This window comes from Dendrobates tinctorius, unplaced genomic scaffold (assembly GCF_039654945.1).
Source record: "Dendrobates tinctorius isolate UK_male_01 unplaced genomic scaffold, ASM3965494v1 ptg000028l, whole genome shotgun sequence".
Lineage (NCBI taxonomy): Eukaryota > Metazoa > Chordata > Amphibia > Anura > Dendrobatidae > Dendrobates > Dendrobates tinctorius.
In genome coordinates, this window is record NW_027361696.1 from 56,004,431 (window position 1) to 56,027,246 (window position 22,816).

Below are 22,816 nucleotides of genomic sequence, written 5' to 3' on the forward strand. Positions count from 1 at the left end.
AGTGCTGCAGCCAATCAGTTGGAAATGTCACGTGAACTCTGGCAGATGGCGTGCCGACGGCACTTTAATGATGTGCTCTGGTCCCAGACTTCTTTATTCTTATGGCATCCTCACAATCTCACCCTTATATCTCCTATTACAACTCTTTGATCCCTACAAAATCGATCTTACATGTCTTTCGCCAAAGAGGCCCCAAACCAATTTCCATTAGGTTCCTTTCTTATACAGTATACCACTATATACCACTTGCACTACATCAGTCTCTACAATCCGGCTGCAATCTTATAACTTCTGTGGTCGGTCAGGGCTTTCTCAACTAAGCTAAAAAAAAAGAGATCTCTGCTGCCTGAGCTCCTACCGGTGGAGGTGTGAATGGTCTGTCTTGTAAGATTACCTGTTGATGTAAGTTCAGATATAGTTATCAAATCATGGAAAGACATGAGGAACCGAGGCATAGAAAGAATACAACTGGATCTATAGCAAACATCTAAAGTGGGCATCAGTTGGAGCTCCACCATACATCCTATTTCAATCATGATGACTCATTGATTGCTAGCCCAAATTCTTCTACGAGAAGAAAGGAAGAACAGTTTGATCCTTTGGCTAGATCTTCCTTTGTGTTAACATTGCAGAGGAGTATTGAAATCAGTCAGTGTTTAGGTAGAAGACAATGAAGGTATAAAGACTTGAGGCACATATTGACATGTTTTCTTTGATACCCATGACTTATGGATATGGGACGGACCCCCACTCCACGTTAAAACCACCATAACTACAGTAAACCTAGGCACTAGAATAAATACACAACACATTATTTTGGTTGTCAAAATGGCCACAGCTTTATTTAAATCACAGGATTAACACAATCACAGTAGGAGTCAGGTGAAGTGCTAGTACATTGGGATTGACAAGTACTGTGATATACCAGCTGTCTGACATACAGAACCAGGCCAGACAGCCATAAAGGGGCGGCACACACTGGCTTGCCATTCAAGCAGAGCCAGTAAACTTTCAGGGCACCAATGACCCTATTATCCTCACTCCTGTGCTTAACCACTGTGGCCGCCCCTGATTGACGTTACCATTACAACGTCCTTGAGGCTGGCCACCAAAGCCGAGCCTGTTCACCACCATGAGGTTTTACATCCTCTATTAGTTAAAATGAGTCCACCTTAACTTGCCAGCAACTTCCACCTGACTCCTAAACCGCCACCAGAGAGGCCATTTGACACCTTAAATGGACTCGCCCCCACCAACCATGCCTAATAAAGCCATCAACCATTTCTACATGCTATGGAAAGTCTGTGCACACAAGTAATAAAATTAAAATTCCAGAGCTCCGACAGATTAATTTTATCGATGCCATGCTACCAAGTTATAATCGATAATACGGTAACTACAGCAAAAAAGCAGTTGTTAAACATCCTGCAATGAGGATCCCATAATGGGGAATGTGGAAAGTAAGCCATAATTAAGGTCATAGCTACAATCTGAATACCTGCATAATGACATCTGTCATGTCTCAAAAAACTATTATACCGCATGTATTGTAGCCAGCTCTAATAATTCACCAAATCACAGATTTTAGTTCTAGAAACCACCATTATTTACAGTAGCTGTGCAGCAAAATGTCTTAAACCCACTTACTATCACTACCCGAAAAGTGATGAACATATCAATAGAAAGATATTATAAATAGGGAGTAATTAAAACTATACACAATATAACATCAACATTATAACCGACCATAAAATAACATTCAGAATATCTGGAAGCAGCAATTTAAATAAACCTAAAGCAGAAAAAAGTCTACAAAGGCATTATTAATAACCCGGCCACGTCATTGTTAATTGTTTTTTATGCACTTGATAACATTTACTGTTGACCTCTCCAACTGGGTCAAAGGCATTGGGAATAGGCATATTGCCCTTTTTGTTAATGCACTTGATTACTTTACCCTTAGCGGCTCCCACTGGCTCAAGGGCACCGGGAGTAGGCATACTGCCCTTTGTGTTAATGTACTTCATGATACCCTTAGCCGCTCACACCAGCTCAAGGGCATCGGGAATAGGCATATCGCCCTTCATGTTAATGCTCTTGATTACTTTACCCTTAGTCACTCCCACTGACTCAAGGGCACACAGATCAGGTGCAGTGCTCTTCAGTTTTGTGCACTAGATAACTGCATTGTCCAGATGACAACCTTGTTCTCTTCACCCCTCCAGCCGCCGTCCCTGGCACAGAGGAGCCAATTTCTTCTGTAGGCATGCAAAATATGATTGCCCTGACCCCAGGGACATTACCCTAACAGGGTCCTATAAAATATAAATGCTTCTGGAGACCAGGGGGCCATACCTTGATGGTCACCCCTCCATACCAGGGGGCCATACCCGAGATGGTTACCCCCTCCACACCAGGAGGCCATACACGAGATGGTTACCCTCCACACCAGGGGGCCATACCTGAGATGATTACCCCTCAAAACCAGGGTGCCATACCTGAATTGATTACCCTTCCAAACCCAGGGGGGGGGTCCGCGGCCAGTTTATTAACAAATAACATAAACATTTACAATAAGTATTAAATACACAATCATATACGACATGAGGGGAGGGTTCTTGGAGCCCCAAAAATTCTGGCTAAATATTTTGGCAAACACACAAGAACTTAAAAAATCCACGTTACCCACAGCCATAAACCACCAGCTCGAGGGCACCAAACATCCCATTCCGGGAAGTCCAACCACCAAAAGCTCCCGGGTAACACCCCGTCCAGAGATACCCGTCCAGAGCCGTAACCAAAAGCCAGATCCAGAATTTTAACTTCCAATTCCTTTTTGCTGATTCAGCATCAACTCCAAGAACCCCACCCAGAGGTCCATACTTAATATGGTTACCCCTACTGACCAATTTATAAATAGCTTCAAGGACCCACTAAAAGGAAAACAAATGTTTGTTTTTTTTTTTTAAATTCATGTTCTTATTAAAATAAACATAAAATAAACTTTAAAGCATAAATCACATTAATACGCTGGGGGAGTCCTTGAAGCTCCCAAATCTGGTGATTACCAAACATCAAATGTACCAACAATTACACCCAGCCGTTACCCCCACTAGATCGGGAGCACATAGCCACAAGGGTTCCAACGTTCACTTGAATTTCCTCCACCTTTCACCAGGTCCAGAACCATATTAACTTCCAAAAAGAGGAATCCATATCCCAATGAATCCCCCAGACCAATTTCTAACCAACTTCAAGGACCCCCCTAACCACCAGGCTCCAGGTAATCCACTCAGGCCTGTGCCATCTGCCATCTTAAGTAATATAAAATAAGCACTTGGTGAGTATACACTGAAACCGTTTTTTTTTTTTTTTTTTTAAGTTATTATTCACACCTTTATTAAAACAAACATACCATAAAACATCAAAACATAAATAATATTAACACGCTGGTAGGAGTCCTTGAAGCTCCCAAAATCCAGTGATTACCAAACATAAAGTGAACATAAAATGTACCAACAATTACTCCCAGCCGTTACCCCACCAGCTTGGGAGCACCATAACCACAAGGGTTCCGATGTTCACTTGAATTTCCTGGGGATCCGACAAACCCTTGCCGAAACTCCCCTCCACCTTTCACCAGATCCAGAACCATATTGAATTCCAAAAGGAGGAAACCATATCCCAATGGATCCCCCAGACCATATTTAACCAACTTCAAGGACCCCTCCAACCGCACAAAATGTGGGATAAGTGAGGATGAAAAACTCACAGGTTTACAACCAAGGTATACAACAGGTTAATAATGGAAAATATCCCATCGTAAGGTCCAGAAATAGACAGAGATGGGCAATGCTGTGTTATATGAGAAGCCGCCTGCTCCTCTACAGAAGATACAGACTCTAATCACCAGCTGCACATAAATGGGAAGAAATATGTAGGTCTAATATAAGCAGCCTGCAGCCATAGGTGTGTGTGCAGAAAACTGCAAGTTCTGTATCCCAGCCAGTCACTCTACTACATACAATTACAATAGACAGGAGACAGGGCTGAAAAACGGGGCCCACGATGTGTCCTCCAGAGCAATGTGCAGCCTCACACTAGGAGTGCCCACTCACTGCCCGCCATGTGCTGAGTTATTAGTGCACACTCAAATGTGCCGAGTCACTCACCGATTATTTATTTTACACATGATAAAACATAAACCATTCAGGCCTGTTCCATCCACCATCTTAGGTAATATAAAATAAGCTCTTGGTGGGTACACTCTGATCATGCAACATACGAGGGGGAGGACTAAAGGCAGCAATCGCTACAGAAATCAAGCACTAAGCTGGAAGTCATGTCCAGATTATATGTACAGCCAGGAAAATGACCTGGAGACACAGGATGTCTATACCCAGCATGATCCGTATACAGCAGAGTGAGGAGTGATATCATGTATACAGACCTGTGGTACAGGTTAAGTATACAGCACAGGAATAGAGCCTTTACACATATACTACATATAGTGAGTAACCTGGTTACACTGGGTCTGCACACCCAGCATCACAGTATGTAACAGAGATGAGGTCACATACATCTCATCAGACTCCATAACTGGGATGGGGGGATAATCCTCACACAGCATGATCAGTATATAGCAGAGTGAGGAGTGATATCATGTATACAGACCTGTGGTACAGGTTAAGTATACAGCACAGGAATAGAGCCTTTACACATACACCACATATAGTGAGTAACCTGGTTACACAGGATCTGCACACCCAACATCACAGTATGTAACAGAGATGAGGCCACATACAGATCATCAGACTCCATAACTGGGAAGGGGGGTAATCAGCACACAGCAGAGTCAGTGTACAGTGCACTAACATGAAGTGCAGCCTCTCACCATCATACATATACCATCCCCCAACTGCTCCTCTCACCATCATACATATACCATCCCCCAACTGCTCCTCTCACCAGTGTCTCTAATACATGTGACTGCCCAGCTCCACCATAGTAATGGCAGACACTGTATGTGTCCCTGCTCTGTCCTATCATACATAAACCCAGAACTCATGAAGATTCTGTATAATACAGCAGTAATGTGGTATATCAGAAATGTCTGCAGGGAGGTCACACAAACGCTGCCTCTGCAATAAGTGAGGGAACATGGCAGCTACATGAATTTCTGAGGTAATCTTGATCCCAGATATGATGTAGGAGCTGATACTACACTAGTACACACTACACCATGTCTGAGGTGAATGCAGAGTAGTATATCAAACATGTCTGCAGGGAGGTCACACGGAAGCTCACAGTCTGTGAGGAAAAATGCAGCATGCACATGAGGGACATGGCAGCTGCATGAATTGCTGAGGTAATATTAATCCCATACATAATGTAGGAGCTGATACTACACTGGTACATGATGTCTGAGGTGAATGCAGAGTAGTATATCAAACATGCCTGCAGGGAGGTCACCCAGAAGTTATCTCACAGTCTGTGAGGAAAATGTAGCATGCACATGAGGGACATGGCAGCTACATGAATCGCTGAGGTAATATTGGTCCCATACATAATGTAGGAGCTGATACTACACTGGTACATGATGTCTGAGGTGAATGTGCTCCTATTATCTGTAATGTGAGGTGATAACCCCAGTATTATACTCCCTGACACTGCAGACATGCTTCCTCCTGTTCATCCTGTCCAAGAAAGAGGGAAGAGACACAGATTTCCTGCTCTATATAAGCCCCACCCTCCTCACAGTAACCCACCAGGCACAGACATACTGGGCTTCTTACTCTGAAAGCAACATCACTCTAGCTTAAAAATCTACACTATACCAAAAAGCTGCAGGAGTAAAGGTCCACCCATCCCCAAGTCATGTCCTCCTCCGCCTATGGCTCCAGTGGTTTCTAGAGATCTTGCACTGTCTGAGTCAATAGAGATGCTACTAGTCAACGCAACATCTCCTTTGATTTTATTGACAAGGCCCTCATTGCAAAAAGGCATTTGGCATACCCGTTAACCATGTATGGATGATTTAGTGAATATCAACATTTACATATGACACATGGAAGTCATATTTAAACATACCATGTCTCCTAATGAGGATAAAGATGAGAATTGCGATGATGATAAGTAATAACAGTACTCCAACCACTATTCCAGCTACCGCACCCCCGCTCCATCCAGAAGCTGCGAATTAGGAGGAAAACATAAATGTATGTGTAGGAGAGAAAGAGATATAAATACAATACATTCTTGTCTGGATAGGGGAGTAGCTGCACTTTCACAAAATCTTTGACGTGTCGTAAAGTTTTTATTGGTGGAGGTCCAAGTATTGAAATCACCACTAATTACTGAAAAGGAGAAATCAGAAGACAGGTATGTAGACCTTCCACTGCCCTCATCATCAGTCATCAAGAAGATAAATGCTCAGTTGAGCTTTTTTGTCCCTCTGTTTTAGTGATCACAGGGGCTTTCAGAACCTAGAGTTTCAACCATCAAAATTCTGACATGTCATAAAGTTTTTATTGGTGGGGATCTTGGTAGTGATCCCACCACTAATTACCGAAAGGAAGGACCTTATTTGAGCACTGCCTTTACCATTGCATCTATCATATGTCTTCAAGAAGACTAGCGCATACTTGAGTTCTTCTGTCCCTATGTTTAGGCGACCAGTGGGATTTTCAGCAACTAGAGCTTTAACGATCAAAACTTCTGACAAAGTTTGGTGAAACCTTGGTGTGCACTTATTTATTAAAACCTCAACCCTACAACGTTGCTCATTCCTGATTACCAGCCTGTGCTCTAGTGCAAAGCTTCAGGGCATGTTTCCACATAGCGGAAACATTCAGTATTTTCTGCGGATTGAACGTTGCGTCCTGCAGCAGCATTTAATCCGCAGCGACCAGATGTTCCAGCATAGTGGAGGGGATTTTATGAAATCTCGTCTCCACTGTGCGTCCGATTACTCGGGTGACACACCCGCTAAACCGGACATGCGGCGCATCTTTTTAGAATGCAGCATGTTGGTTGGTAAACAGCCTACTGTATGGCTACGCTGTGGCGATTCCATATGTGTTCAAAGAGCACATCCGGAATCACCGTGTGTACAGAAGGGGGCGGGGCTTTGGGCAGAGCAGGGTTTCCACTCCGTCCAAAGCGCAGGGATTACGGTACGTGGAAACGTACCCTTATTCACAATTCTACAAGCTTCAGAGCTGAAATCATAGTTTTTTCATTTTTTGCTTACTGTTTGTAAATTGTTGTTTTTGTGAGTTACATCAAGCATGGTTTGGTTGTTTGGTGTTATAAAAAGCAACTGTTTCCCTACATTATAGCTACACTGTTAGAGATGACTCTCACTACAAGCTTGTTGACTGTCTCCAATAAAATCCAGTAGAATTATAAATCCAGCTGAAAATATTATCAATGAAGTAGAAAATTACCTTGTTTCGTCACCCTGAGATTGAAATTGAAGGTTCCTCTCCCAATAATGTTTCTTGCCCGACATTCATATAATCCTGATTCACGAGCTCTTGCCTCAGACAAGATGAGAGAAGATGTAGAGCCATTGGACTCTACTGTGATTTTTCTATGAGCTTGGACGGGGACAGGATCTGGATTAAGATGGAACCAGGTGAACTCAGCAGGAAGTCCGGGTGCAAGCGACAATTTCATAGCTACTGGTTCGCCTTCTTTTATGTGAATGATGGCACTGTTATTGTGCGTACGACAATGTGGAGGTTCTTTATGGAGAACAAGAAAAGATGGACCCGTTACACGACATTATTAAGCTGCGCTTGATATCATTCGGTATTATGCATTTTCAGTGAGACCCGAAAATTTTTTATAAACCCCATCCACATGAACAGGCAATGCCCCTAACAACAGTAGCCATAGGGCGTTAATGTACAGCATGAAAGTGACACCAATAAACAGAGGCCTCCTTGCAGGAGAATCATCAGTGGACAGTGGTGAAGGGTGCAACCAACTCAGTTGAGATCCCACCAATTAGCCCACTTGCTGTTTTTTTCAGACACCCATGCAATCTGCAGACAGAAGATAGGAACCCTGTAAAGCTTTTGGTCACCAGTTTGCACTTTTCATGCAGTTCCATTTAAGAGGAACTGTTTTTACATGATGAAACTAAAGATTCGCTCTCATAATATTGAACCTCACCCAAAACGACAGTGCATAAAGATGTTTTTCCCATTTGATCTCCAAAGCAGGTGAGGTTTGATCCTTGAAGATTATGATCTCTGGATATATTTCTGGTTACAGTGGTCCATGCGGTGCTTAAGGTGTTATTGAACTTCAGGGTCACATTAGCGGGAGGGTTTCCCCCTGGACAGGAACAGTTCAGAACCACATACCCATCATTTTCAGACGTCGCCAAGCATAAGACATTTCCTTCCGGACGCCCTGTTGAATGACAAAGGGTCAACTAATGGAACTGGCTTAAAGATATTTGAAGCTCAGTACAACAATATCTTAAGAAATGATACGTCTTGCTTCCGTCCTTTGTTCGCCAAATATGTCCATGTGATATTGTAACTGCAAAAAATGGTTGAAAATTGAGGAGTGTTTAATGGACTGAATGCAACAATTGGAAATTAGTGATGAGCAAACGTGCTGGGATAAGGTGTTACTGGAGCATGCTAGGGTGCTAATGGAGTGTCTTCAGCATGCTCGAATACTATGTTCCAGTCCCCACGGCTGCATGTCTTTTTGACAGGCTAAACACCTGTGGGGATTGTCTGTTTGTTAGGCAATTGCAGCATGAGTTGCGTCAGTCTAACAGCCGCGAGACATGCAGTTGCGGGGACTGGAACATAGTATTCGAGCACGCCGAGCATGCTTGGATAACACATTCTCTCATTGCTATTAGAAATTCATCCAGCATTGTTTGAAATTTTGCAAAAAAAATTAAATTTGCGTTACATTGCATGCACACAATTGTTACCATGCAATCCCATAGAGTTATATCGCATTCAATATTTTAATGCAATTTACTGGGTACTGGTGATTATCATGAACTGATTGGTGGAGATCACACTAATTGGATCTCCGACTATTGGCAGATCATGTATCCTCAGATTTTGGCCACTTACAGCATTCAATGGAGAAATTGTTACACATATCAGTGGCTTTCTCTACAGGAGCGGCCACCTTGGTATGCACAATGAAAGTCAGGAGACACCTATCCAAAATTTCCAAAGTGGAAAATTACATAACCACGGCGGGTAATTTCCCGGTTTCCAATAAATGGCGAGATTACTGCCTTGCGCTTGTTCGATGGTAATCCTTTCCTTAAGATTAAAGCATTAAGTGTACATAGGGAGTGATACTACCCAGCTAAGTAAACATTAAGGCTAACTTAAGCCCCCGTTACACACAGCGAGATCGCTAGCAATATCGCTGAAACGTCACTGGTTTTGTGACGCAGCAGCGATATTGCTAGTGATGTCGCTATGTCTGATACTTACCTGCGACCGGCTCCCCAGCTGGTTATCGCTGATCGCGTGAGAACGTCCTGGACCATTTCTCGTCGGGCGCTTCCTGCTGGGCTTCCTGTGGCGCCGACGAGCGACGCGTGTACGTGGGCGGGAGGACGTCAGGATCACAGCGTCTGACAGGTAAGTAGCGACCCCCGACCGCTGCTATGTCGCTGGTGAGATCTGCCTGTGTGGCAGCTCACTAGCGACCACTTAGCGATGCACCAGCGATCCATATCGTTGTCGGGATCGCTGGTGCATCACTTAGTGTAACGGTACCCTTAGACAGCAGATAGGTCTGGTATTGCTGCTTAGCATTTTGATGGAGATTTATGGGAGAAACGCACAGAGCCCAAAGGTAAGTATGGCACTGATGTCACCTCAAGGGTCAGTGCACCTCAGTATTATCTAGGGATATACTGTTGGGACAATGTTCATGGGGGTAGGGGTGGAGCGAGGGTGGTTACCCTTACCATCCCTTAAAGATATGATTGTCTGCCAATGTAAGATCATTTACTGTTTTTTCTATATTTAGTTCCATGAGAATTAAATGAATTCATATTAACTGTTGTCACTAGATGTTTCAGAAATTAGATAGCTATAAAGAGCTGTTTTTGGAAGTGAGTCAATGTGTGGCTGAGGACAAAATTTAGGACAAAATGCTTGCCTAAATCTAATCAAACTAAATAAATGTAATCATAAACTAAATGTTACATAATACTTACATCTTATTGTTAGGTCCAGTGTATTGCTGGTCTCACTATTTGCCAAGTTGGATGCCGTACAGGTGAATGGTCCGGCATCATGCCTGGAGATGGGGTTGATAGTGAGAGTGGAGTTTGGAGGAGAATCACTCTGAGTAATGTAATATGGAGGATTCGAGGACACTGGTTCTCCATTTAGTTTCCAGGAGAAGGTGATGGCTGAACCCTGAGCTGAGCAATAGAGAGACACCGAGTCCTCTCCAGCCCAGAGCACTGTGGATGTGTTACTGGTCAGCGTCACTGCCGAGACCGGAGCTATGAACCAGAACAAGACCTCCTGTTATTAAACGTTTAATATATGAGAATTTAGGCAAAATGCTGAATATTAAGAGTTGCTATTATTTTATTTTATTGTATTTTTCAATTTCCACCCTTTTAATATGTAAAACAGATTAATAATTCTGTGCAGATTACTTTCTCCATATAGCTCTCTACAAAGGTTGGTGACCAATTTTTCACATACTGAGCTCTGAATTCTTCCTAAAATTATATCTGTCTTCATCTACCTCGGGGGGGAGGCTAGGAGCTTACCGCATACTGAGTTATAGTAGGGTTCTATGTATAGACAGTATGCAGTGAGCTTCTAAGCTCCCCCTAGTGGTGGCAGCAGGCAGATAATATGTTAACATTTAATTCTATAGCCATGCTGGGGATTTATAGCTATATATTAAAATAAACAAGTCCTATCTTCTCTGAAATTGTAAAGCACAATAATTTGTAACATTTTGAGAAAAGTTTAAAAAATTGAAAACTTCAAACTAGGTCCTGTCTTTGAGGAGGTGTCTTCCGTTGAAGTACTGGATCTAGGAGAGAATTAGGTGCCTTGTTAGTTGTATTAGTATTAATTATACTATTTTTTATATATTCTTATCTTTTATATACTCACAGGCCAGGTTGAGGTACAGTCTACTGCTGTTTTCATTTTCATCCAGTTTCTAGCAGTTCACAGGAAATATCCATTATCCTTAGCAGAGATCGGGCTTATTATGAGCATGGAGTTATTTAGGATGAGCTGGTATTGGGGGTTCTGTGGTAATGCTGCTCCATCCAGATTCCAGGAGTAAGTGACATCTGTACCATTAGATCAACACCTGACAAACACCATATCACTCCCCAGTCACAGTAACAGATCAGATGTGTCACTGGTAAGGATTACTGCAGATATTAGACAGAGCATGTAGAGGGTTATGGAGGGTTGAAATCTAAATAATTTTGGATCTCAAGTCTCGGGATTGGTAAGTGCTCCAGCAGTCGCACCCCTACCAATCAGAAAGTTATCCCCTATAATATGGACAGGCAGTGTCGGACTGGAGCACATTGGGCCCACCAGAGAAAATCATTCTTGGGGCCCACTATGTAGCTGCATAGAAATAAATACAAGACCACCAATTGTGTGGTAAAACATGCTAATATCAGGGTGTAATATAAGGTAGTACACATCTTAATTATCTAGCAGGGGTTGGGGTAGAATAATAGAAGGGTAGCCCCCTAATAGCCCTCTCATAAAATATAAAGTAGCCTCCCTCATAAAATATAATGCAGCCCCCTCTCAAAGAATATAATGCAGCACCCCACAAAATACAATGCAACCCCCTCATAAGGTATAACGTAGTCCCCACCATAGAATATAATGTAGTACCCTCTTATGGTATAATGCAGCCCCCCCTCCTATAGTATAATGCTGGCCCCCTCATATAGTATGATGTAGCCCCCCAGAATATAATGTAGTCCCCTGAGAGAATAATGCAGCCCCACCATAGAATATAATGCAGCCCCCCCATAGAGTATACTGTAGCCCCCTCATATAGTATGATGTAGCCCCCCCAGAATATAATGTAGTCCCGTGAGAGAATAATGCAGCCCCACCACAGAATATAATGAAGCCCCCTCATAGAGTATACTGTAGCCCCCTCATATAGTATGATGTAGCCCCCAGAATATAATGTAGTCCCCTGAGAATAATGCAGTCCCCCCATAGAATATAATGTAGCCCCCTCATAAAGTATAATGCAGCACCTCTCCACCCCCACATTGTCCTCATCACCACCTCCATCATTGCCTTCTCCCCCACCACCCCCATCACTGCCCATTCCACCACCTCAATCACTGCCTCCCCACCACCATCATTGTCCATTTCATCACCTCCATCATTGTCTCCCCCACCACCATCATTGCCCATCACCTCCATTGCAAATTTCATCACCTCCATCATTGCCCATCACCTCCATCATTGCCTTCCCCACCACCATCATTGTCCATCATTGCCTCCCCCATTATCATTGCCTCCCCCATCATCATTGTCCATCACCACCATCATTGCCTCCTCCCACCTCCATCATTGCCCATCACCTCCATCATTGCCTCCCCCACTACAATCATTGTACATCACCTCCATCATTGCCTCACCCCACCACCATCATTGCCCATCACCTCCATCATTGCCCATCAACTCCATCATTGCCTCCCCACCACCATCATTGCCCATCAACTCCATCATTGCCTCCACCCACCATCATTGCCCATCACCTCCATCTTTGCATCCCTCACCACCATCATTGCCCATCACCTCCATCATTGCCTCCCCCACCATCATTGCCCATCACCTCCATCATTGTCCATCACCTCCATCATTGTCTCCCCCCACCAATATCATTGTCCTTCCCCACCACCCCTCTCTCACACACACAGCACCACATCACTCTCTCACACAGACAGCACCGCACCACATACACACACACAGGCACACACAGACACACAGCACAGCTCACCTCCCTGCAGCAGCAGCACATCCTGGCAGCCTCTTCCTCGCAGGCAGCTTTCTGTCTGAGACAGAGCGCTGGATGATGATGTCATCCAGCTGTCTCAGACAGGAAGCGCCGTGCAGGAAGCAGGTGAGGTGGAGGACAGCACTCTCATCTCCAGACTGAAGTGCACACACAGGCACGCTGTGCACAGCTCACCGCTTAGAAGCCGGCAGTAGAAGCAGGTGATGTGAATGAGCTGCCACGTGGCTGCACTGTTCACATCATTTGCATAGCTTACTCGCTGGTGCCGGCGAGAGAATAGAGTGTGCACCACTCGGCGCACACTTTGCAGGGCAGGGACTAAAAAAGGAGGCAGGGGCTGGGGGCAGGGCCCACCGGAGGATTCTCCGGTGTCCAGGTGCCTCAGTCCGACCCTGTGGACAGGTGATAAATATCAATGCTAGGAATAATATTGTCCTTCTTACATCATATACTTCCCAAATTGAATAAGCATATTCTAAATTGACCACACATTTCTGTTCAAAATAATCTGTCACCAGTTTTTTGCTATGCAATCTGTGAGCAGCATTATGTAGCGGCTGAGACCCTGATTCCAGTGACGTATCACTTGCTGGTCTGCATTTTATCATTTTGATAGAATCACAGTTTTTTTATGCAGATGTAACAGAGCTCAGAATGCTGAGATGTGTATAATCAAACCCTCACGACTAATTAACAGCTTTCTGCGCACAATGAACATTGGCAGAAATCTACTAATCAGTAGGGGTGCAATTAAAAAGAGCAGCAGGAGTAGATGGCATGAGACACCTAGCCCTGTAGTGACAATCTCCTGCTGATAAAATACTGATTTTATTTAAACAGCAACCCACAGTCTAGTAAGTGACACATCACTGGAATCCAGGTCCCAGCCCCTACATTATGCTGCTCTCAGATTACATAGCAAAACTTGCTGACAGATTCGCTTTAATCCTTATGTTGCTATAGGATAAGTACACTAGTGAGGTTTGTCTTTGGATGGGATCCTGGCATCATGAAAATCAAATATAAATTGTTTAATTCCCAAGTATAAGTAAAATTCAATGTGTGCCGGTAGATGTTCCTTCTCTTCCAGGAATTTGGGAAGTCTCTCTCTTTTCCGGAAACATCACAGATGTCACTGGAGATATGGCAAGTTTGGCATAAGTTGAAGAACATGTTCTCCTGTAAGGGACCATTCGTGGCAAGGATTGCTTCATGATCGTAAAGCTCCCAGTAAAGGAGTCTCTGAGTGTGTGTCTGAATTATAGGGGTTTGATGTCCGCTCTTATTTAGGTCACAAGTGGTTAGATGGCATTTGGACCTTGACAGAAGGCGATGGATCAGGGAGATCAGAGTCCGATGTAAAAAGATCTTTACAGGAATTCCTTAAAAAGAACTGCAACATTCGATAGCAGACACAATACTTTTGTTTTAAATGGTACAGAGGCTCTTTCCTTGTGTTTATAAGATATGGCATTTTGATGGTACTGATTTTTTTACTCAAGTGTCGGAGTACTTTTCAAGCTTTCTTGCTCGGGACTTCACCTTCTCTACCCACAACTGCAGATGCATCTCCATTTCCCCTTCTGGTCAGAATAGGAACTGCTATGTTCCAGGACCGGCTAACAAGTTGTCCTTGTAGCAAATTCCTTTTAGCTGCTTTGGGGTATTCTGCCTCACACAGCTCTGATATGCTATGGCCATGCTCACTGCAATGTGGTAGATACCGTCTTAGTCTTTATTTAATCTCTGCACTCCGGATATATATATGAAACAGTTGATAATAGGTTACTTAGGTCTCAAACTTGCTATCCTTAATTCTTCTGAACTAAACACACTCTCCACTTGTGGCCTTTTCCTTAAGAATAAAACTTCCTACTCCATCGGTAACTTCTCTCCAACTCTGGTAAGAAGCAGGTACTCAGTCTTATGCCTCTTAAAAATTTCCTGCACTATGGGCTGGCTCAGTAGTTAACCCTATGCACAGGCTAACTAAGTGCTGCAGGCCGCCAAATAGATGAACCAACAGATATAACCCAGTCAAAGCATTACATTAACAGAAGGGTTTTCAGAAGGGTTGTCAATAGCTCTTCCACTCCTTTACACACCCCAATTCTTTAATAATTGCCATCCTTAGCAATCCAGAACCTATAAGACAAAGAAAAACAGCTACGCAATAAAACTCTATATTATGCATTCATGGACTTGGGATGGCCTGGTTTCTCATTTTCTTCAAGGCATAGAAATCCTCTCAATGGATTCGGTCCTTCTCGGGAAGAACCCTGGAAAGTGACGAACACAGTTCTGACATTCAATCTTCATCCACTAGGTGCAAAATTAAACTTGTGAATTTGTCTCAGTCCATAGCTGAGGACGTAGCACTGGTAGCAGGAGTGGAGTTGATTGACCTTTGGGATAGCGCAATATTGGTGGTATCCACAACCTTTGTGTATGGCAGGCAACTTCCCAATCTTTTCGACGCAGATGCACCAGTGCTTACTTATCTGCAGCACTTTTTTTCTCCCAGTTGTCTACTTTATCAGCAACGGAGGGTCAGGTGACACCTACTGCAAACCATTCCTTCCTACTTCATGATGGAGATGACCTTCCCTGTGTAAATGTTGTGCAGCCTGAAAGGCAGGTACCTCTCCTTCACTAAACTCCTGTTTATATATATCTCTGGTCACTGGAGCTTAAGTCTCCAAGGAATCAATACTCTTTGTCCATGTTGAGCTGGATTACAAGGCTTCTGGAGCTCTAATCCTGCTAACCACTCCTGGGCCATAGCTTCAGTGTTTTTTCATTCTTCTATGATATCAACAGGCCAGTCATCCTGTGAGAACAGTCTCTCCACTCTTCTGGCCAGCAAGGTAGGTCACAACAGAGACTGAAAGTACCTTTTGCCTGAAAGAGTTGACTATTGAGTCAGTAGGGTTATTGACCAGTTTTTTTTCTTGTTGCTAGCTAGCTCTCTCATCACTTCCTAGCACAGGCGCCATTGTCATGCCTTGACTAGATGGGGATATAGTCGGTGGGGCGACAAGCTCCTCTGGCTCTTCTTCATTGGATACTTAGCTTCAGCACAAAACCCCATAATAGTGGAATAACATTCCGATTCAAGGCTACAGTACTCCTGACAGCTGTTTGATTTAGCTCCTCCAACAATCTGCGGTCCTTTCCGATGGACACCCGGGCCTGGTTGTACAGGCTGCAACTTCAAGATTCTAATAAGGTCAGCCTTGGCTGCTTCCTCCTCCACCAATAAGCAAGGCAGGCACAAATCTTCCCTGCCAACCCTTCTCACAGGGGTTTTGGTACACTGTCACATCTCTATATAGGTCACGCTGCTGACCCTTTGACATCAGCAGAGTAATGGCACTGGCATTTTCTTCACCACGCAATTTTCCTTTGTCGACAGCCTTTCAAGGGCCATACTGTCCACGTGTCTCTTGCGTTGCTCTTCTCTACTGGTGTCTCTACCTTCAGCTATGTCACCTGTGTTTTCTCTTCACTTCCTGGTGGGAAGAACTTTTGCTTCCAATGTACCTTTTCCTGTTTCACGCCTCCCACAGCGGGTGGGGTAATTTCCACTGGGTATTTTTTCTTCTCTGGGATGAACTTCTGGTAGGTTGGGTAAATTCTTATGCTCTGCTGGGTCCTCGTCCCCCACGATGGACGATTCTTTCTTTCTGCACTGGAATACCAATCGCCATCTTGACACACATCTCAGGCACTATTTTTAAAGCTGCAGGTTACATTTTCCATTTTCAGTATCAGACGTTCAACCTGCAGACTTTGGCAAATTCAGTGTAAAGGACCATTTGTGGGAAAGATTGCTTCATGGTCCCAAAGCCAATGGCGGATCTTAATAGGGGCGGATGGGGCGGTCGCCCCGGGCCCAAGGATTTTTGGGGGCCCAGGGCAGGGGCCAATCCGGTCGGTCGGCATCTGTGTGAGCCGCCCGCCGCCGCCCAGTGGCGTAGGAACTTGGAAGGGGGGCGGGCAGTCCCAGGCGGCATGTGTGTGGGGGCGGCGCAGCACGGCAGGAGCAGAAATTCCTCCCCTCTCTGTGCTGTGGCCGGGACTCGGGAGAGAAGCGTGGATGCGGCCGGCCGAGGCACAGTGAGGAGAGAAGAGAGAGTATATCAGGCTCAGCCCAGGAGATTTGGGCAGCGGCTAGCGCAGGTGGGTCACTCACCGTCACCATTTGGGAGGAGGATGCTCTGCCTCTCCCCAGCCTCCCTGGCTGCTCCCTCCAATCCAATGCATTATGCAATTTATGCGGCTGCCTCCATGCTCTGCCTCTCCCCAGCCTCCCTGGCTGCTCCCGGCTCCAATGCATTATGCGACTGCCTCCATGCTCGGCCTCTCCCCAGCTTCCCTGGCTGCTCCCTCCAATGCATTATGCGGCTGCCTCCATGCTCAGTCAGCTGCTGAGCTCTCCCTGCGGGCAGCTTCCTTCCACTCAGTGTCACTCACAACTTAAGTCACACTCACACACACAGCAGCCAGGCAGCCACAGGCAGGCAGCCTGTGTAAGGCTGTGTGCACACACTGCGGATTTTGCTGCGGTTCCGCAGTGGTTTTTGACATCCGCAGGTAAAACCGCAGGTATTTTGACCTGCGGTTTCACCTGCGGATTTTACAAAATCCGCGCGGATGAATCCGCACCTAATCCGCAGCGTGTGCACACAGCCTAAGTGTAACTTATATGTTAACACAAAAAAATGGAGTGAAAGTCCAAAATATTTTAGAAACGTAAGAAATTTATTTGAGGAACAACCCCGTTATCCCATGCTAAAGTGCTTACCCATCATGTGCTCCAGGACAAGTGCAGTGCCGCCACGCTGCACTTGCGCTGGTGGCGGCGCTGCACTTGTCCTGGAGCACATGATGGGTAAGCACTTTAGCATGGGATAACGGGGTTGTTCCTCAGGGTGCGCACCTGGGTTCTTCCCTACACTTTGTGTCCCGGTTTTATAGCCCATCATTATATTTTGACTGTTGATTTTGAGGAATATTTAATATTATTTATATTGTTTGACCATACAATACAATTTCTTGTGAGAAAAAAGTAATTTTTCTTTGTTTTTATGGTCTAATAAATGTTACAATTTGTATACCTAAAAATCAGCATCTGCAGTGTTTTTGTGAGAAGAGCCACAAAATTTGGACAGAAAATGTTTTCCTGGGAAGGGGGGTACAGGGGCCCAGGTTTTATGAACAGCCCCGGGCCCATAGTCCACTTAATCCGCCACTGCCCAAAGCACCTGATAAACGAGTCTATGAGTGTGTTTGAAGTCTGGGGGTTTCATGTCTGCCCCTTTTTAGGCCACAAGTTTTAGATGATATGAGGACCTTGACAGAATGTGAGGTATCAGGGAGACCAGAGTCCAGTGTGAAAAGATAAAAACCTCTTTACTGGAATTCTTTAAATAGAATTGCAACAATTGGGACAATTGATACAGAGGCTCTTTCCTTATAAGTATAAAATATGGCATTTCGATGGTACTGATTTATTACACGAGTGTCTGAGTACTACTCAAGCTTTCTAGCTCTGGCTTACACCTTCTCTATCCACCACTGCAGATGTACCTCCTTATCCGGTCCTGGAACAGAGCAGCTTTTTTCTGACCAGGAGGGGATAAGACATTGCCCTTCTAGCCCACTCCTATCTGCTTTGGGGTATTCTGTCTTTCACAACTCTGAGAAGCTATGGTTGTACTGACTGCAGCTTGGTAGATACCTTCTTAGTCTTCATTCAATCTTTGCACTATGGCCACATAATAAACAGTTGCTAATTAATTACTTGGTTCTAGGAACTTGCTATCCTTAATTTTTCTGAATTAAACACACTCTCCACTTGTGTTTGTTTCCTCAACAACAAAACATCTTATTTCTTTCAGTTACTTCTCTCTAACTCTCCTAACAGGAACTCAGTCTAATGCCTCCTAAAATCCCCCCCATGGCAAGTCTGACCTAAAATCCCCCCCATGGCAAGTCTGATAGTTAACCCTATGCACAGGCTAACTAACTGATGCAGGCCACCGAATAGAATCAAACAACATTTTAAAATAAGTCAAATCATTACTTTAATATAAAGGCCTTCAGAAGGGTTGTCAACACTCCTTTACACACCTACTACAGTCAGACTCAGGGAGTCGCTGGTGTTGGCGCTGACAGGGTTCTGGATGGTGCAGGTGTAGGATCCACTGTCATTCTCCAATATCGGGGTGAAGTCCAGGAATGATCCCCTGCAGATCACACGTCCAGAGCAGATAATCTTCTGACCATCACGGTAGAAAGTGTAAGTAGTCGCCTCCTGATTCCCAGCATCACACCGAAGGGTCACATTGGCGCCATCAGCAACATGATCAGAGGTTATACTGAGGGTTGGCGCATTTAGGAAAGCTAAACAAGAACAAAAAAATGTACATTATGGAAATATAATGTTATATAATATAATCATCTGATGGGGCGGGTCCTCATTTAGGAAATATATTTTCCCTGTCATGGCCTCTGTCAGGAACAGCTCATTTAATACATGAACATGACTGGTTTGCCAAGAGGGAGCGCCATTTTTAGCTCATAGAGGGGGGTCCTTTGTGGAAGAACTCTCGTCTATAATGTCCTTATGCCCTTGATAGAGGAAATGGACAGGGGTAATCTTATCATCATGAGTGTGACGCTTAGTCACTACTCACGGGCAAGCTGTCAGACAGGATAGTCAGGAGGTCCAAAGTCAGATACCAGGAGGACTCATATTACAGAGGGTAAGACAAAGATGTGGTCAGGTAACAGCCTGGGGTCAAATGCCAAGACGGAACATCAAGACAAGGGTGTACAACACACTTATAGTCTGAGGTTAAGTGCGGGGTCAGATACCTGAAGTGAGAGCGCATTAAAAGCAAAAGAGATAATCCACATGAATAGTCTAAGCAAATCTGAGGTCAGCAACAAAATCAAGAAATTATGTTATTACTTTTATCTTCCTTTCTCCAGCTCCTTTTGGCTGATTTATGACAACGTGAACGTAAGGGCTCATGCAGATGTCCATGAAATATAATGCAACCACGGAGACCAGTGTTCAGACTGGCCAAAGGGCCTCGTGACCAAAATTCAACAATTCCACATATGCCTCATGAGGCTGTTCATTTCGGGTCAGGAGTCCCGTGGACTGTCCGTGCATTGAGTCATGCATTTCAAGGATGTCTGCATGAGAACTTTGTGGTCATAAATCAGCTGAAAAAAAACTTAAAAGAAGGAAGGTAGGAGTTATAAACTCTCCCATAAGAAGCAGCTGACTGACAGATTCATAGATATCTCATTCTCCAATCAGCCATAGACAATGCAACACAGGGGATATAGAAGGCAAACACTGAACATTTTTTTAATAAAACACAATCAAAAATTATTTTTAGCCAATATCAATGTAGAAAAAAAGTTCAGTATTTTAATTCCACCAGAAACAGCGCCACACTACCATACAGGTCACATCTGGTATTGCAACTTACTTGAATTTAATTCTAATTTAAAACATTCCTTTTCAGTAATGGTAAATATTAACATCTGTAATTAAAGAAACATTTCTATCTGCGGCTGCTAAAAGTGCGAAATATGTCCAAAGGCTAATTTGACTCAGTGATCAGTGTTCGGCTGTCTCTATTTCATATTACAAGATGCAAAAAATACTAGAAGTCATTACTTACAGTAGAGTTTGAGATCATAGGAGACAATTTCAGTGATGAACTTCTTTTCATTAAACACATAGAGACTATAACGTCCTTCTTCCGCGGACGTCAGGTTGTCCAGCCTCAATGTCTCATTCTGATACAGCTGACTTCTGCCCCTGTACTGAGGATGGTACTCGGGAACACTACCAGGATTGACCTCAGCAATCACAGTGACATCTCCCGTCTCTCCTAAGACCCACTGTATGCGATATTCATCAGGGAGGTCGACAAATATGTCAAAATACACAGATCCTCCAAAAGTTCCACTTACCGACCTTGTAGGTGCTACCAAACCTGTGTGCACTGAAAGTGACAGAAAAGAGAATGACACCAGACATTATGTGTATAATCATAATATCAGTCAATCCATATATCATTATATCAGTGCGAGCCCGTTTTGTATTAAACAATGCTCCAAATTCCGGGCATAGACTAACTGTAGCCACCACTAGGGGTAGCTGAAGAGCTTACTGCATACTCTATTACTGTTGGGTTCAGTATGCAGTAAGCTCATAAGCTCCACCTAGTGGCAACCGCAGGCAAATAGCATGTTATCATATGACCCAATGACAATATTGGAGATTTAGAGCTAAGTATCAGGAAAAGGAGCTGTGACTACTGTAAAGATATTTAGAAATGAATCCGCACAGAATTTCAAATAGGTACTGTATTTTTTACTATGTCTCTCCCTACATGCATGGGATTTAGCGGAAAATTGAACCCCTTATCAGTAGTAATTTTAATATGATTATTGGTTATACTATTTTTTTATGTATCTTAGTACTTAGAATACTCACAGGCCAGGTTGAGGTACAGTCTACTGCTGTTTTCACTGTTTATCCAGTTTCTAGCCGTACACATGAAATATCCATTATCCTTAGTGGAGATTGGGCTTATTATGAGCATGGAGTTATTTAGGGTGAGCTGGTATTGGGGGTCCTGTGGTAATGCTGCTCCATCCAGACTCCAGGAGTAAGTGACATCTGTACCATTAGATGAACACCTTAAAGATGTAGAATCCCTCCCCGGCCACAGTACCAGGTCTGATGTGTTACTGGTCAGGGTGACTGCAGATACAGGTACTGACAATAGAGAATATCAGATGAATATTAGACAGAGCATGTAGAGGGTTATGGAGGGTTTAATCTAAATAATTTTGGAGGACAGTTTTCAGGATCAGTATGTGCTCCAACGGTCGGACCCCTCCCAATCAGAAAGTTATCCCCTATAATGTGGATAGGTGATAGCTTTCAATGCTAGGAATATTATGGCTTGACCACATATTCCTATTAAAGGTAATCTGTCAGCAGGCTTTTTGCAATGTAGGCTATACAGAAGCTATGGAAAAATTTTTTTAATAAAACATATATTAAAAAGTTATTTGTAGTAAAATACATCCATTCAAGTAAAAAGGTTATTTTTTTCTCCTTCCAACAAGAAACAGTGACATGCTACCCTTGAGGTTGCATCTGATACTGGAGCTCACTTGAATTTATTTCTAATATAATAAAAGCCTGTTGTGGAAAAAATAAAATCCATAAATTATCTCCAAGAGGAGAAAGAGCTGGCACTCAAACCCTTTTGAAGTAAATTACACTTGGAACAACTGGGATTAATTAAACCTAGAAACAGAGAAACCAAATAACATAGGGGAAATAAAGAAACAGAGAACACTTTATCCTCTTTGAGGCGGAGACACCCAGCAGTGACCAGGTGATTAAAACAGGATATTTATTGTGGGAAACAACCACCCAGACTGGGATTTGTACATTCAAAGTGGAAGGGAAGCGAAAATCTAGCACCTCTAGAGTATCTCTTCCTTTCATCTAAAGATCGTGATGAGAGAAGGGTCCAGCAGTGATGTCTCCATTGTCCAGATCTAAATATTGCAGTTTTTGTATCAGTCTAGTATTTATGGAATATAGATTTCCGGTGTTGTAGCGAAGGGACCGACATAACGCATTCACTCACATAACTATAAGACCACTAGAATCCCTGATAACGGTCTGATAGTGCAAACCAGCTCATATTTGGTCCCT

General features: G+C 43.8%; 1 pseudogene; it reads right to left on the minus strand.

Annotated features, from left to right (window-relative positions):
- Positions 1 to 6,037: 6,037 nt before the first annotated feature.
- Positions 6,038 to 20,613, minus strand: LOC141085007 (cell adhesion molecule CEACAM1-like; annotated as a pseudogene).
- Positions 20,614 to 22,816: the final 2,203 nt, after the last annotated feature.